A 19256-nucleotide genomic window follows, 5' to 3' on the forward strand; every position below is an offset into this window, starting at 1 on the left:
GTTCTGCTGTTTGTTTTGATACCGGAAGAAGATCTTCTTTGATGACTGTTGTAACTTTCTCAGTAGCTGCAGTGACGGGCTTAAACAGTTTTTTAGTGTCTTCTTCGTACTCAACTCGTGCTTCTTGCTGCGCTTGTAGATTTTTTCTAAATGAATCTCGCACGGGAAGAAATTTTTTAATTGCTTCTAGTCTCTCTCGTGCTATTCTTGCAGTATGAGATTCTGGATGTACCATTATTTTTAATATAACAATTTTTTAATTAATAGCAGCAGAGAGGGCGCCTACCAACGTTGGTCGTCCAGTAAATAAACAAAAAATAAATAAACACGTAGAGTACTTTATTTTTCAGCTACCTTTTCGAACTAAGGTTTTATTGATGGGGTTGGTTTCAACAAAAAATAAAAACCTCCCAGGAAGCTTTTATTTGTAAAAATCTGGATCTTTCTACGAGATGATTTTTCCATGAGGTTTTATTTTTTTTTTGTCGGAATTCTATGGTCTGTTCGCCCTCTCTGCTGCTCAGGGTGTATTCTGCCTAAACACCTTAAATTTCAAGCGGACTTTAGGCGGACTGGCAATACGGCTTAAGGTGACATATTGAATCCATCTAATAGTTAAGCATACTATTTCTTATATTACTTCTAAAAGGATAACTGTTTGATGGAAAGTTCTGATTGTCCAGTTCATTTTCCTACTTAATGACAGATTCTGGACTTATACTGATTTTTTCAGAAATGATAGGTGTAATTTTGAACTTTATCAAAAGAACTACAAACATAGATGAATCTTTAGACTTTGAAAATTTGGTGCAAGGTGGATTTTGTACTTAATCTGATGTTTACTCTAAAAAATAATTTTATTTGCTTCCTATTCAAATATGCTCTAGAAAAATCATACCCATGTGAAAATGTGACTGATATTACAGTGAAATCAGTGAAAATATTTTGCCATTCACTCAAATGTTGTTTTTCCACTAAAATTATGGTATTTTAGGAGATTTTACCAAAAGTTCTGAAAATATCAGTGAAATTTTGTGATTTAAATAACACCGACTTTGCCAACATTTCTGAAACTATCAGTGAGAATTTGTGATTGAAATTTCACTGAGAGTTTGCTGAAAATTCTGAAAATATATTAATATTTTGTGATTGTAATATCACTGATATTTCAATAAAAAAATATCAATAAGATATACTAAAATTAATTTTTGTTTCTTGTAGAATTTTAATGATTTTCAGTAACAGGTATATTTCCTGTTTTTGATAGGTGTAACTTTATTGTTTATTTTGAGAACAATGACTTCTTTCCACATCTTTCCTTGTTATATTTCATTTTCAAATTTTTGTTGTTTTTTTTTAACTTCAGTTGGATTTAACTGCCATCAAACAAGACTGTTTTCTTGTTTTCCGTTTTAAAGCAGAATTTCGCTTTTGTCCTGACCTGAATCTGATTTTCCTCAATATGGACCCTTTTTTAATATCGTCTCTGAAATTGTTTCTTTATTTTATTTCTATAAAATGCTCTATCCAGTCCCATTTCGCAAGAAGCTATCTAATAAGTATTTGTTTTATATATTATTTAACAGATGATTCATGTAAAGAGCTTTCTGATTGGTCAAAAGTTTGTACTTGCCCAATGAATCATCACGTAATGGAAACTGATTGGAATCAGAATGCTTGCTGAAGATGGCGATTCTTTTCTCAAGCCGGATACGGGATTGAATAACCATTTGAAAAATGTGCAGCAATACGATTAGCTTGAGTGCAAAGTCGATGGGAACGTAATTGGTCAGTCTGTATGAAAACTGAACGTCAGGACTAGCATTTTGCATTTTGTGCCATAAAGAGCTTTACAGTAGCGGCTAACATCCTACATATGACAAGGAATTGAAACCAGGATGATTTCGAAGTAACTCCAAGCTGATTAACTTCCAGAATTTAAGGAGGGACAACATATAGATCACTGTTGGAAATTGTTGATATTGTTGCCAGGTACTCATGTCTATCAAAGATAGTCATATCTATGCGGAGTTATCTTGGCCCACAAATAGATTTATCCTTCAATACCATGGGTGGTACTCTTGTGTATATTATCAAAATATTTTAGTTGTGTTAGAATTCATTGTAAAATAAAAGTAATCATATCATGATAAACGTTTGTAATGGCAACTTATAGAACAAGGACTTATTCAAGAGACCACAACAGCATCATAGTTTGTACTCAAAAATCAAGTATGCAGTACAACAGGGACATAATGCAGGCTCCTACCATTTCTTCTTGTCTAAATAAAGTCTTTATTTTTGTTATTTATTATCATTATTTACTCCCAAATAAATTGCCTTGGATGTCATATAATTGCAACATCTGTACAGTTTTATTTCATGTACACTGAAATATCACCTTGGTTAATAAAGTCCTGTTTAATTCATATCCATTATTTATTTGAAACCTTTTGAAATGTCTGAAAAACTACTGAAACTTTAGTAAATACTATATAATCAAAGTTTCAGTGAAATCTCACCAAAGTTTTAGTAAACTCTTACAAAACTTTCAATGAAATGTTAGAGATCTTGCCAAAACTGAATTGAAAGTTTTGGCCAAAAGTTTTGTGAAACCTCACTAGAATTTTGGTGAAAGTTTTGGTCAGAATTTTTTTGAAATCTAACATATATTTCAATAAAATTTTAGTGATCTCACCAAAATTTCAATCAAAGTTTTGGTCGAAATATTTGTGAAATCTCACCAAACTTTAAGTGAAATGAAAAAGACTTCATAGATTAGGTTTTGTATGCAAGAAAGAAAATGTGGACAAGAAAATCCTAAAACTTATTTGATAATGTCTGTCAAAATAAAATGTATCATCAATTTTAAAAATTATTGTGAATATTTACAATTGATTCCCAATAATGTATAAGAATTATTAGGCAGTTTAATAGAAATCTGAAGCAGATTTTTTATTGGATGATATGTATGTAGACATTTTAGGCAGCCTTTCTTAGATGGAAACCTCAGGTGGATTTTTATTTCAGGTTGAAATTTCATGTGTTTTTTTTTTTCAGGTAGAATTTTATTTCAGGTGGATATCTTAGATGGATTTTTTTGTTTAAGTGGAATCTTAGGATAAGTAATCTGCATATTCTGCCTAAAATTCTGCCAGAAATCCACCTAAAGTCTACTTGAAATTCTTCTAAGCTTCTTTAAATTTATGGATAGGCAAAAAATGCTTAAGAAACCCATCTGAAATCAGCTTAAAGTCCGCCTGGAAAATTTTGTACAGGAATTCAGATGAATTTTTATTTCAGGTGGAAATCTTAGACAGATTCTTTTTATTCAAGCGGAATAGTAGAACAACTAATTTGCATATTTTGCCTAAAATTCTGCCCTAAATCCGCTTGAAATTTGCCTAAGCTTCCTTAATAGGATCAGTTATGGTTTAAACAGAAAGCGCTTTAAAAAAAAAACATCTTAAATCCGCCTTATGTCCACCTGTTTTTTTTTACGTCACTGTGTTAGCAAGATATAAATTCAGTATTTCTATTGAAAATTAATTTCACATAATGTAAGAACTCAACAAGGCCATAACTTGATCTTGTGACTTAATAGTGTGGTAGATATAACTATAAGTAAGTAAATGGAATAAAATGGCAGATAATCTCACTCTTCAGAAATTAAAATGCAGATATCTGATTTATACAGTAAAACCTGTCATGAGCGACCTCTGCTATGAGCGACCACCTGTCATTTCCGACCACAATCGTAATGCACGGATCGATTTTACTATATAAACGCTCTGTTATGAACGACCACCTGCTGAACGCGACCAGCGACCGCGATTTCTTGGCAAAATATGCATTTTGACACTGCTATGAACGACCGCATCGCCAAAAAATCAAAACAGATTGACACCACTGACCTTAACTTAATCCTTTGTAAACACTAGAGCTCGGGATAAATGTAGTATGCAAACAAAGTGCACATTAAATAACACTATAGTTGAACAACCATATATCGGGATAAACACCTCTAACCATCATTTAATCCTTTGTAACAAAGACTGCATAAATAGCAAAGATTGCTCTAATAAAGTATTTAAAAATAATTTGTCTTGCTACAGTACCAGTTTTGTGAAATTTACAACTCCAGCGTATGGTGTCATTTGTAAACTGCAGTAAACCAGACTAAAGTACATGTCACTAACCGCCATTGTAGTGCCGAAGTCATGTGAATAGCCATTAAGAGTAACATCAAAGGGAGTAATGATGGATATACGCAGTCAATTTAGAGGTTTGTATTTTTTCTTTATCTTTATGAAAACTCACAAAACGCCGGTAGTCCTTATGTCCAAGTGAGAAATCGTTTGAAAGGGCTTCAGTGTTGGTTTGAGTACGTCGTTTGCTTTCCAGTTAATCCATAATGCCTAGAGGGTGAATGAGCTCATTGTCTTTAATACTAATAAGTGAGAATCATTTCCGGATTTTTTTTAAATTATTTTTTATTTCTTTTGTTAGTGTTTCACCAAGCCACAATCTGTTTACGTGGGTGCAGATGGTCGGAACATTTGTTTATCGAGCTATAACGCTGTTGATTTAAACTTCGTCTCAGAATAAATGTATTGTTTCCTGATGAGTTAATTATGTCTTTTGGTTTCATTCATTGGTACATAATATATATTTAGTCCACAATTCCCCAAAACCTGATCAAAACCGATAGTCTTTATAACGTCAACACTAATAACAACGGCAGAATCTCCGCTGAAAAAAAGAAAAAATTTAACACTGGAAGAAAGGATTAATGTCATTGAAAGAAATGAAAAAGGCGAGACCACTCGCAAAATAGCAGTCAGCTTAAGCGTCGGTAAAACGCAAGTTCAGAATGTAAACAAAGACAAGAAGTCCATTAGAAACGAATGGCAGAAAGGTGCACAAGCACAGAGGAAATATGCCACGGCACGACGGACAGTTTACGGAGATCTGAACGAGCGAGTATGGGAGTGGTTTTGTGTTGCAAGGAGTAAAAACATACCAGTAAGTGGAAAGTTGATTCAGGAAAAGGCAATAATTGAGATACATGTTCAGACTAAATAGCTGAGTAAAACATGTCAACAAAGAAATATAATGGATTTCTTTAAAAAAAACAAGTGAATAAGTGTATAAAATAAGATATATACATCATATTTTAACTGTTCATTTTTTGTACATATTAATGTGATGTTGAAATAAAAATTTTATTCTCGTTGTTTGATAGATGTATATCTTTATTATATAAAGATATTTTGAGAGGAATGCATGCAATATTTAACAAGATTCATGAATAAAGGATATGATACATGTACAGTGAGTATGGGTATTATTTATTTTTCAACAATGCTAACTATTGACTCTGAAAACCAGTCCATTTTCACACACCTCTTATGAGAGACCACCTGTCTTGAGAGACCGCTTTTGGTTGGCAGAAGGGGCGGTCTCTCATAACAGGTTTTACTGTAATTCAAATATATGAAAGATTTTATTATATATAGAAATAAGCTACTGTGTGATTTATTTATCAACAGAAAATTAATTCCCAAAGAAGGCTAAATTTAAATTAGACAATGCTCATTTTTTAGTATATTGGATGGGAACTGTTGTGTGCCCAAGGGAGGTAACTGCTGCAGCATGCGTGGTGTTTATAAACAATTGTTTGCAATGCCAACAATGGCAACTTAAAGATTTTTATGTGTCATTTTCTCAACAAATATTTTTATGAACAGTTTATAAGTTAATAACTAAGCACATATTTGCATTCTGGGTGAATGGAATGTTATATCTGTTATATCTGTCATGAACCCAATAGATGATCCTTTTCATTTAGCTCCGAGTTCAAAACATTGTGTACATTCTATATTTAAAACCTGAATATACATACTGTAAATGATTTATTGATTGACAATATCAAATCAGTTGCACAATGTTTTTCTCTGAGAGATTCATATCTTCGCATCATTTCAACCTTTTGCATTAATTAATGTCATCAAATATTTTTCTTAAAATATTTATTTCATTATTTAATCATTTATTTATTTACTGTTATTATTATTATCATTATTATTATTATTATTATTATTATTATTATTAAATACATAATAATTTGGGAAACTAAGAAAATCTGATATTGTCAAGATAAGTGTAACTTAAAGAATGATTTTGAAAAGCAGTTTTTGAAACATGAAAATAAACCGCTTGTTGATTTGAATTAAGATTAGTACATTTTAGGATAATAATTAATAACAACAAGAATAATAATAACCACCATCATTATCTTAATAACAACAAGAATAATAATAACCACCATCATTATCATCATAGAATTCATAGCCACACAAACGAATATTACAAAATTGATCTGTACTTGAGAATACTCTCTTGAATGACATTCTATGAAATTATGACAGGTCAAACATTGGGATTATTATTACCAGTAACAGAATAGAGGATCTTTTTTACAAATAAAAATATGTATCAGGGTATGTGATCTTGTGTCAGTCAATTCATTCAAACTGGTATTTAAAGGGAATATGATTGACCTGGTAGTGAGTATCAGCTAGTCAAAACTGTCACATGCCACGTTAGCTGTCTGTCATTTTTAAGAAATTCAACTTTGGACATTTGGCAAAAATTATAGACAGGATCTTGCCAGACTAAGCATGTAAAATATAAATATTAGAACAGAAATTTAAATAAAAAACTATAAAAAATGCTAAAGGGTATCAAAGAATGAACAAACATTTAATCAATTAGTTTATTGTATGTGTGATATAAATATAATGCTATTACATCTATCTGTTCAACAATCTATATGTTGTCAGTTTCATTTCTGCACAAAAATCATGAGTTCTCCATGTCCAGTTAACAAACTTTGTCTATCACTTTTGGAGTCTAAAGGTCAAATGTTTTCATTCTGACTGATAGAAGAAAAATGATTTCATCACAGCAGCATTATTCCTAGAAAACAGAACAGGTGTCTTAGCAGTTAGTATACTGGATTTGAGGCTCAAAGGGTGCCATTCGGAATCATACCATTTATTAGCCCAGATTGGCTGTCATGGTGTGTTCTTGGGCAAGGCAATTTAATAAAATAAATCAAATCTCATAGATAAATGCATTTCACCATTTTAAAGGCCTACAATGAGAACATTTCTGGTAGGTCAGTGACATGATCCAACCAGGTGTATATTCCAAACTAATCATGACAGAATGATTTATGCATTAGTACTTTTTAGCAATAGAAGTAAATTACTTTTTATTATAGTATTAAAAATACACTGAAAATTGACTTTGTGAAATAATGGTATTTTTTATTATGAGAACTGGCAGGATTTTAATTTCTCTGGGAAGTGATTTGTTAAAAAAATAGCATCTACATGTGATTAATTAAATTTAATTTAGATACATTGATTGATATGTAAAGTTGCATGAAATGATTATCAAAGTCTCAGGTAAATTATTTAAAAGCAAATATACTTACAGTAAGAAAATATTTCACTCCAATAAATATATTTTTATACAGTAAAGATTTATGTCGAAAACTGATTCATTAATTCAGAGGCCTGATTCAATTAAACTTTAATAGCAGGGATATACTGCTGTTTGCAATAGAATGATTTATGCATTTGTTTTTGTAGATATATAAATAAATTAATTTTATCAAAGTATTATATATATATATAATCAAAGTATTATATATATATATATATATATATATATATATATATATATATATATATATAGAGAGAGAGAGAGAGAGAGAGAGAGAGAGAGAGAGAGATTTATACATGAAGACTTTATTAACTTGGATATGACTCCAATAATTTACTCTTTTCTTGAGCAACTTGCTACAATCCATGTTATCTTTCCAGGAGTGCTTACATGACAATGAACAGAAATGATAATGATAATGTTGCATGTACTGTTAACTTTGTCAATTTTTGCATTATGGTTAGGATGAATGGGTTTGGAGATTTAGTAGGTTTAATGTTATTCCTTTGTTAGCTAATTCATTATTTTATAGCTTAATTTTCAGCATATTTGTTCATTTATCAAAGAGTTCCAAACTCATCAGCTAAAGAAATAAATAATAAAAATGAATTTGTATTAAAATATTTGCAGTTGTGTTCTGATTCAAAGCTTCATTTATTCATTTCAGCCCTGGTCTTACTAAAATTACTAACAAGGTATTCATGCAAATCCACTGGCTTTCACATGTTATTTTTTTATCTCTGGGGAGAAAACTTAAGTTTATGTAAATTATTTGTCCTGAGAGTAGATATCTCTCCCACATATGGTTGCAGTTGAAACAGTAAAATGTTTTTCAAAAGCAATCCCAATAATTTGTCGGTTAATGTTTCTGATGTTCATTAAAGATTTCAGTTGGTATCCAGGTAATCACCATTGATATAGGGTAGCCATTTACAATATGTAAGTTTTCTGCTAGTACTTGTAAGGGCAGAACTCACTTTGTTGACAAGTTGACAATCCTTTTGATGGAGCCATGAATACATGTACTTTTCAGTGTCAAGCAGAGCACTGTCTCTTCCAATAAATATTTAACTTTAATCCCAAAGCTTGTTTTCCCATGTGACAACCCTTTGTCTTTACCATGAGTGTGGTACAGTGGCAAATAACAGAGGATAAATATTTGATCTTGCCACACAACTGACATGTGTTTAGTATTGACTTGTAATAGATTTCACAAATTGTAGGATCAAAGTGTTTCTTACAAAATTCAAGCTCAGTCTCAAAATAAGCAAAGTTATATGACAGTGAGGCCAAGGAAACGAAGTCAGACAATATTAATGCGATGACTAAACAATGAATTACTAGATGATGATGGAGGATTTCAGACAAATGAGGATAAATTCCTGGAATTTGTACCAGATGACATTAGGTAGTGATGTTTATAGGATACTATGAATTAAAATAATGTGGACTTAAGTTTAGGTTTGTACATATTTAATACAATTTACCTTTGATCGTTTACATGGGTAACTGATAGTTAGGATTGTTCATATCATATATATATCACTAGAGAATTGATATGAACATTACATTTGTCAGAATTTTAGAAAATTTCTACCAGGTACCTGTCAATCTTAAAGATGTTACCCATGTACCTGATCAAAGGTAAATTGCATTAATGCATTAATTATGTACAAACCTAAAGTTAAGTCCACATTATTTTTAATTCACAGTATTATATATATATATATATATATATATATATATATATATATATATATATATAAAGATATTTGAGCAAAATACATGTACTGTGAAGGCTGCTTGTAGCAATACTGGTATCTACATAGATGTAAAAATGACAATGAAAAATATTTAATGTCTGTCTTCTTCCTTCTGACTTACATAAATTAGTATTACTTTGATCTTCCAAGCCATAAATATTCTCAATATTTTGGTTTTGTTCATGTGCTGCCCCTGTGGTCTGTCTTATATTTGATAGAGCATAATTATGTAGCTAAAATTTCTAAGTAGTTATGTAGATTACAGTCTTATTCCTTCCCATACATTCTGAGATTATATCACACCATTGCATATGATGGATTCTATTATTCATATATATATATATATATATATATATATATATATATATATATATATATAGTGGTTCCCATTTCAAATAAACCCCTGACTAGGTGCCCCACCTTTTTAATAATCAGATTCCAATGAGTTTGTTTTCAAATGTTGTCTAGGAAGATAGTCCACCATGAGTGGGCACATATCGGTTTACATATAGAAATCTATATGTTGTTTGATTTCTAAAATCAGTATATTGACAATCATTCCAACACTCTAATGAAATAACTTGAATCCATACGAAGAATTTAGTAATCTGATTATCCTTACTGCTGTGTGTTCCTTAAATGTCAGGTTTTATCAGTTGGTAATTACTGGCTGTTGTTACCACTCATACTTACAAATGTTGAGAAGCAGAGTATTGTTCAGAACAAGTCAACATGACATCTGGTCACTGTAGAGTGAAACTGTCATGTTAGCCCTTGTGGGTTCTCACTCTTAGATTACAAAATAAATCTGAAACAATAGTAAACTATAACGAGTTGATAATGGGAGAAGCTCACCTCCTTGGGAAATGCAGCATTTCATGTAATAGCCTTAAATTAGTTCAGTATTGATTTCATTACGAATGAAGGAATAAGTTGTTGCAAAAAGTACAAAATGTCATCAGACATTGTCAGTTTTGAAGGGAAAATGAAAGTACAAAATGTCATCAGACATTGTCAGCTTAGAAAATGAAAGTAAATGGACTACATTGTGGAGAAGTAAGAAAATTGATTCGATAGAAAATGATAGTTACTGTTGGATGTATATAGACTGATTTATTGACAAGGTTATCCAATGTTCTTTTTGTCACTGGTTCATAGTATTTTTCAACATGTTCAAAAGCATCATCATCATAAATGGTTACTTGCCTCAGTTCTTTCATTTAGAGAAAGGATATCATCAAGGAGACCCATTAGCTCCATGTATATTTCTTAAAATGCCACAAGTCTATGGTCTTAAACTTAGTAGCAGAAAGAGCAAAACCAACAAGTTTAGTACAATTCAACAAATAATTTATTTCCCTAGAACACAAAAAGTGAAAATTTAAGAGGAACTTAAGTATTGTGAATTAAATCCCAAATAATCCTACAAGCTCTATCACGAGTCCAAAAGAAAGAGCGTTATGAATGAATTCCAGTATGCTGATGGGCCAGTACTCTTGGTTGAGATGATATGACAAGAGTTTTGACATATGACAATGGTATAATCTAGAATGTCCTTGATCGAATTCACAATAATCCCCAAATGGTGTTTTAGTCCTAAATGGCAATGAGCACTTTGTAATTCCATTGAATAAATTCAATAAAAGATTCATATCAAATTAAATCTGAATAAAACTTATAGATAGGAGTGAATAATTTCTGTTTACTTCTTCCTTATATAAAAACTAAAACACAATAATTATAATATGATGTGGGTCACGAGTTCATTTCCAGAACATTCTAAGTTGTAAACAAAAACAGGTGTTTTGCTTAAATTTTAGTAAACTACATGACACATATCAGTTTAAACATGGGTTTTTTCAAATTGAGAAACCAATGTTCTGAACTCATATCCAAGTAAAAATGTTGTTTACAAATGATTACAATCAAGGACAAAAGTTAAACACACAAAATAGATATACATAACAATAGAAATATAACTTCTCTCCATTGTACTCAAGAACAGAAATATTACTGGTATTTTCTATAACATTGAGTTTGAACTGGGTCAGTATCCTGAAGCCTTTTTACTGATTATTGGCTCTCCACAGGTTTTTAGATCTTTCATTGACTTTTAGGAGTAGAGTTTTCTTTGAATTTAGATGATAGAGTTAAATTATGCAAAGAATTTAAAAGGATCCACAAACGTCAGAGTTTTTGATTAGATGATTATTCATAATTGCTTCAAATAACATTAGTATATGTTTTGTCACATTGATGCCATAGAATGCATGCTTTTAATTAAAAATTCAAATATTTTAAGATTAGTTTTTTCTAAGCATTTATGTGTAATTATTTTTCACAATTTTCTTTGATACACCTCTTAAAAGGCCACGCCTGTTACATGTATAAGGTCACTTTCTTGCTGTGGAAGGGGTGGCCTAATAATGATAGAGGGACCCCCATATACACAAATGACAACAGATTAATTGATCTCTTTGATGTCTCCGTTGCCTTTAGGGACAATAATCAATGTAGAGATTTTACTCTGATATTGATGAATAATATTTCCTGTAAATATTGCAAATCATTTTGTCTGATTTTGGATATGAGTTATGTCTGTGTTGAGTTATTTATTGACAATCTCAACTGCAGAGAAAACCATGATAAATCTTGCCAATTTCATGGATTTCGGATTGCAACGAATGATGAATTGAAAACTCTTTGAGAAATGATCCTTTTTTTGCAAACAGACAGACCTACTTCCTCCATACTATGAATTTTAGTTTGATGAAAAAGTAATTTCTCACAAAACCACAATAAAAGAATGCCCACAAAAATAACTGACTTTGTGATGTCATAATCCTTATGTAAATTGCATAAACATTGTGTCAACTGTTTTTTATTTAGTACTTACCCATTTCACTGGAGATATTTTAAATTTTATGCTGATGTTTAATCCATATTTTTTCGTCACACACCCAGATTTGAAATATTTATGTTTTGAATGGCATTTGTTTTTGATAGGATGCACTGACTCAGTTGCACAGCAGAGATAAAAATTTTTTAGAAAGTATATAGAGACTCTGTAATTTGCACAAAACCATTTTTGTTTGGTTCTGAGCCTTTGAAAAGAACTAGTTTGATATCACATGTGAATATATCTAAGCATGGCAGCCTTGACATATCCTTACATTGCATGAAACTTCTTTGCCAACTCAAAAAAGAGCACCCTTGAATGTTTTAATTCATCAGTGCTGTATCATAACCTGATTCTTTGTTGTAATTCCTTCACGGCTTGAAGAACACAAGGAAGACAGAGTGAAAATGCTGGGAAATTCAAATGTGTACATCGACTTTGACTTTGAGTTGCCTGAGGACTCCTCTTTTATGCAAGTACAGTGACAAACATTACGCTTTAACTTGGAGCCAAATATCTGCTACGAAAATGAAGCACTTGACACAGCTGTCCTCAAACTAAAGCCAAACAATCTGGGATCAGGTTCAAATTTTCCACCTAAACTAATACGATTCGCAAAATCAGAGAACATACCCTTGTATTTTGTTGGGCACAACAATTGTATGATTAAGGGGTTTGACAAATCAACTCCCAGAGAGAATCTGATGGAAGATGAGTATAAACAGCTACAACAATGGAGCATGCAGCACCAAGTTTGGAGTAGGGTGAAGCGTCCAGGATACATGGGAGGCAGATAATAACAGCAAGGTCCTGTTTGATTGCACTTTTAATAAAGGAGCATCTGGATTGCCTGGTTTCATCATTAGTAAGCACGATCACATGCCTTATGTGGTAACCATGCTACTGCGTGGATATCCAGACTAGCTATATGATGACAATGTTCCGCAGGAAGAAAAGATAAATATCCCAAAGGAATACATTTTTGAGCAAGGTGTTCGTATGATTGAAATTTGTTATGAAATGAGATTTCACAACCCTGATATGTGATATGGCAGAAAATATATTTGGACCCAAACCTGGACACTGACTTTAGGGAGATAAGAATACAGTTTTGTTCCTTTGCTTGAATATGTGAAATGCTTAAATAAAATTTAAAGAAAATTTAAGACACTTATTTAAACAACTAACAGACTGTTTTGAGCAATACAAGGATTGCTGGATATTTTGTAAAAGAGTAAGAATTGTGTTCATCAACTGTTGTATACTCCATGTCCTTTTACAGAAACTAATTTTTGGTGATTGCATAGTTTTGTAACAAATGTACTAATATCGGAACTTTCTTTAGTGATGTTCACTATTTCTCTGACCTTCAGTTGCTTTATCAGAATTCACAACGTTTTAAACTGTTTTCTGCATTCTGGAGTGTAAATGTTTAACTCAACAGACCATTATTCCATGTGAGTTTTTGGTATAGCCCTGTGTCCATTGCATGCCATGTCAATCTGGAGACTGTATTTCTGATCAATCTTGGAATGCATGCTTGTATCACCAAGATCTCAGAGGATTTTGGTAAAGAGCAAGGTCTGCATTTATTAATGAGGTGATTTTGCATCTGAATGTCTGCAATTGCTATCACTTTGGAGACTATTCCTGATCTGACTTTGATCAGACGTGGAATATAAGCTTATATCATCAGTATCTTGGACAAGTTCGGTACTGTTATATTTGCATGTACATGATGTGATCTTGCATTGGATTGGCTGATCCATACCACTCAGGAGGCCATATGTTTGATCCAGTTTTGATAAAAATGCTTTATAATTTTGGATGAGTTTGATATTGTGGATAATATGTGCACAGTTATGAAGTATTCTGCATCTAGCTAAGCTGGTTATCAAATATTTCTATCTAATTTCAATCAAACTCTGAAAAACAGCTAATAGACTAATTTGATAATGAGATCTGTGCATGTATTGTAATGGTGATTTTATGCATCATTGACTGAGCTTGTTGCACTTTGAGACTTTATTTTTGAGTCTGTTATTCTCACCCATAGTAAATTGTGGCATCTACAATTAAGATAGCCCTGGTGGCCTTAGTGGTTAGAGTGTCCATATTGGATGCAGGAGGTTGCGGGTTAGAATCCTGGCCGAGTCATACCAAAGACTTATAAAATGGCCTCGCTTGTCACTCAGTATTAAGAGGTTAGTGTTAAGACAGGTCTTCTGGTATCAGAGTAATGTGACTGGGTGGGACATGATGCTCTATGTCTCTGGCATGATGCCCAAGTGCAAGACATCACTATAATGTACCACACTGCAGACATTTTAGTGACATGACTAAAATTGTTAAAGCTCGTTAAAAATCCATATTATATGCTCAAAATCTTAAGTGTGAACCATGTGTATCAGTGAACCAATACATTAATTATCATGATACATGTCACAATAATTGCCCTCTATGATGTATCATGAAAATTGTCATAATAATTGATATTAGTACAGTATGTTTCATGATACATGTCATAATCATTGCCATCAGTACAATATGTAAAATGATACGTCATAATAATTGCCTTCAGTATAGTGTGTATCATGATACATGTTGTAATTATTCTCCATAATGCAGTATTATCATGATATATATCACAATGATTGCCCCTGGTACAATATGTGCATAAATAAAGTGAAAAATATACAAGTTAGCCATGTTTGCAAAATAAACGTCATGGATCTTTTATTAAACTGTTGTAAAAGATGTTAAATTCCAAGAACATAGACAAATTTCAAGTTTTGTTTCTGTTTATTTCTTTTTTCTAACTGTTTACAGCCACTGACGAGATACTTGACTTCAAAATAATTTTAATATCATATCTTTGAATAGACAAACTTCCAACTAGGTGAATGACAATAAATGAGAAGAGTGCCTCTGTTTAAGGCCCTAATTGGTTAGGATGATATAAAACAGGAAAAGAGCAAAGAGGAGGAAAGAGACATGACCTTTGGCCATTGACCACTCTTTGCCTTGCAAAGAAGAATCAGTCCTAATGCAGATACCCACCTCCAGTTACCACCCTGGATAAAGGACAAGGATTTCTCCCACCATCAAGATAACATTGCGGCATACACACTCGGGAAGTAAAAACTGAGGAAGAACCCTGCAATGACTCTGACTCCGAACAATGCAACTGAATAGATGGAGGAGGAGGAAAGTGTCCCTGACATGCAGCGTCCACATATCATGTGATTGGAGGAGGCAGCAGAAGACGAGTAAAAAGCAAGCCACATCATTAATGCAGAGAAGTACCTGGAGGTCACTAAGTAGACAAGGGATGCCAACACCAGCACAGTGTCAATTTGGAATACACATAATCCGAACCTATTACATGGATGCATGCTGAAATTAGATATTCTGATAAAGTTATCTGAGTAGCTATGGAGATACATGTCATGCACCAATTTCTGGGATTGAAATACAACATTAGTCTGAGCACGGAACAGTGCGAGGCCAAACATGTCCAGATTATAAAATAATCTCCCGCAGTCAAAACAGCCCTTACTAGGGCTCTTTATCATGGTTCTCACTATAGCCCTTTGAGACCGCCTTTGGCTAAAATAACTTGTGAAATTGCTTTACATCTGACTGACTGCCAGTTAAATAGATTCTTTAATACATTATTACGATCACTAAATTTGTAAATTCAACTAATACATAAGATTGATAGATTTGTAAAACAAAAATGTACCCTAAGTACCAAAATGTTTCAAATCTATAATGATAGGAAAAAAATAGTTAAAAACAATATTATTTAATGATATTCGTGCAGTTTGGCAATTAGGGACAGCCTGAAAATAGGAAACCAGACCTAATTTGATCAAACAACAGACGGCAGAAATAAGCAGTTAAGCAGAAATTAAGTAGTAAGCAAACGCACACAGTTTGAAGTGTAGACGTTCATGTCTACTAAGACAATAAATGACTTAAATGCTAATTCAATCAGGCCATTATATCAGAACATCATCAAGTATACGTCCATTGAAGACATTTGCAGTGATTTCTGAAAAGATATTCTGGAATTCAGAAATAAAATGAGTTTTTGATTATCAGGTACTTTGCCTTTTTCTTTAAAGTCTTCTTCTGAATGTGTTCTTGTTCAGAGAGTAGAGTGCGGCTTTGTTAATGTTCCTACCCATTGCGTAAATTTGTCATCAGACTTGGTCCCAGGACCCATGACAGTCTGAACAGTGTTGTCTGTACCCATCAACGGTATTCATTTATTACTAGACAATGACCATGCTGAAGATAAGGCAGTGGTTAATCCACTTGTAACTGATAGGTCTTGTATGGATCAGAAAGTCAATGCAATTGAAAAAGATATCCCTGATTTATACCCAGCCTGTGCAGTTACTAGATCTATGGCAAAGAAATCTCTTGAGAATGATGTTGATCAGGAAAATATTCCTTTAGATGACACATTATTGGTCAATCTATTGCTCCTTATTTGGATCAATCAAAAGATATTGATCATAGTCCTTGTCTTTTAACTACTCGTTCACATTATTGTAATCTGGGTGACAAACGAGAATCACTTATCATCAAACAGGAAAAAGATCATGAGATCTCCTGATTGTTTCAGTGGGCCATTAGTGAAACTGAAACACAGAAGTACCTTTTTGTTATTTTATTAAAAATGGGGTCTTTATGAGAAAATGGAGACTACTTGAGGTACCAGCTGGTGATGAGTGGTCAGCAAACATCAAATTGTAGTTCCAAAGCCGTATATACATGAAATTCTTAACCTGGACCATGAAACTCCTTTTGGCTGTGTATTTAGGTATCAATATGACTGATCACAAGACCTTGAATCACTTTTATTGGCCAAAAATTAAAAGTAATGTTTGTAGATATTGCAGATCTTGTCACCTTTGTCAAATGGTAGAAAAAAACCAATCAGAAGATACTTAATGCTCATCTGTAACTATTCCTGCATTTGACAAACCATTAAGTAGAATAATGACAAATTGTGTCAGTCCCTTACCTAACACCAAGTCAGGCAACCAATACTTGTTGACGGTGCGTGTCAACAAGATTCTGAGAGTTAATCGTTAGAAGAATATAAAAATCAAAACAATAGTAAAAGCTGTAAAAAGTTTAATTTTTCTTATAACTTTTTCTTAAATTTAAAAGAAAAATTTTATATAAAATTTGGCCTTCCCAAACCTGTCCAACCAGAATAAGGGCCAAAATTTTTGTCTGGAATTTTCCAGCAAGTTATCCACGAATTCATCAAACTGAAAAATATAATTTGGTCATATTGTTTTGAAACTGGTAAAGACAGGGACGAAAGTGTTCATTTGCTGTAGTTTGTTGTTAGAATAATAGTTCAAGAATCTTTACAGGAAATAAGATACGAGGGGGGAGACAAAACTGATATCTCAGTAAACAACGAACTAACTTACCAGAAATAGACGTAACAGAAATAAGGTACAATTCACCAACCCCAGAATGGGAAAAAATCTTAAGTCCCAATTAAAGAGGGAAACTAAAAACTCCCTACAAGGCAAACCCAATTACACTAATAGGTTTTCTCACCTAGAAGAGGAGGAAAACTCCCTGGGAGTCAAAAAGGGAAAAACGGAAGGTGAGGAGTCAGAAGTGAGCTTGAATCACCTGACCTCCACTCCCTTACCAAAATTGAGACTGAAAAAAAGGAAAGCCCTCTCTAAGTCGGGTTCATCCCAGGAGAAAGGCAATAGTGATACAGAACGAGAAAGTCCGCAGTCAATTTATGAAATCAAGGACGATAAGATGGGGGGGGGAAGAAAAAATTGAGACAGGAATAAGAAAGTGACAGTGAAGACCAGAGCGCAACAGACAGTGACAGAGATAAAGAATACAGTGAAAACGACATTAAGACAGGAACGGAAAATGAAACTGACTCAAAACTGACGGAACACGAAAATGAAATGGAAATGTACACAGAAAATACCAGATCAAACGAGTATAGACAGGACAGAAGAGAATACAACGGAGGAAGTTACTCCAGCATATAGTAATACGGGGTGGGTGGGGGTGGATCCAGTGCCCCCTCAAGCAAAAACAAATAAATTATAAAATTAATTAACATACATACTATACATTCATAACTATATTTTAAATAATAATCACTGTATAACCGAGATGCGGCAACCTGGAAGGAAAATGAAAAATGGAGGGAAAAAACTTCCGTGTTTCATCTATAAATGTAAATGGGATTAATAAGGATAAACTAATTAAATTATGTAATGAAACCAATAATGACATTCTATTTATACAAGAAACACATAATGGATTCACTAAAGTGTTACAGGCGTTATGTGAGGAAAAAATGAATTGTATATTGATTTTAAATGATTTTAAGGGGAAAGACATAAGAGGAGGGGTAGCAACATTTATTAAAAATAAAAGGGGAGTAAAATGGAAAAGGGAAAATAAAGGGGATTTTTTTTTTAAAGGGAGAACGATCCACATTATAATAGAAGATGTCCACCTTTTAAATGTATACATGCCGGCCAATAAATACCACAAACAACAATTTTTAGAAAACTTATCAAAATACATGGAAAAATATACCATGGAAAATTTAGTTTTGGGGGAGATTTTAACTGGGTGGGGGAAAATATAGATAGAGTAGGGGAATTAACTACAAATGACGTAAGGTTTAAACCAGAGATGGAATTTTTCCTAAATAAACACAAAATGGTAGACTAATATAGGAAATTAAATTTACTTCGGAGGGAATACACATACGAGTACAAAATATACAAAGGGAGTAGATTCTATTGTACCTACTATGAATAAAAGAGAAAAAAAGAAGCAGGCATTATGGATTTTAAAGTCTCAGATCACAAGTTAGTATATTTAGAAATATAATTGAAAAATAAACTTAAATGGTGTAAAGGGAACAATATTCATTTGAGAAATGATACTATGACAGAAAGCATGAGGGAAGGGGTTATAACACTAATATACAAGGGGAAGGGGGATAGGGAAGATCTAAAAAATTGGAGGCCCATCTCCCTCCTATATACAGACTACAG

This window comes from Sinohyriopsis cumingii, chromosome 16, assembly GCF_028554795.1.
Source record: "Sinohyriopsis cumingii isolate HCF-2022 chromosome 16, ASM2855479v2, whole genome shotgun sequence".
Lineage (NCBI taxonomy): Eukaryota > Metazoa > Mollusca > Bivalvia > Unionida > Unionidae > Sinohyriopsis > Sinohyriopsis cumingii.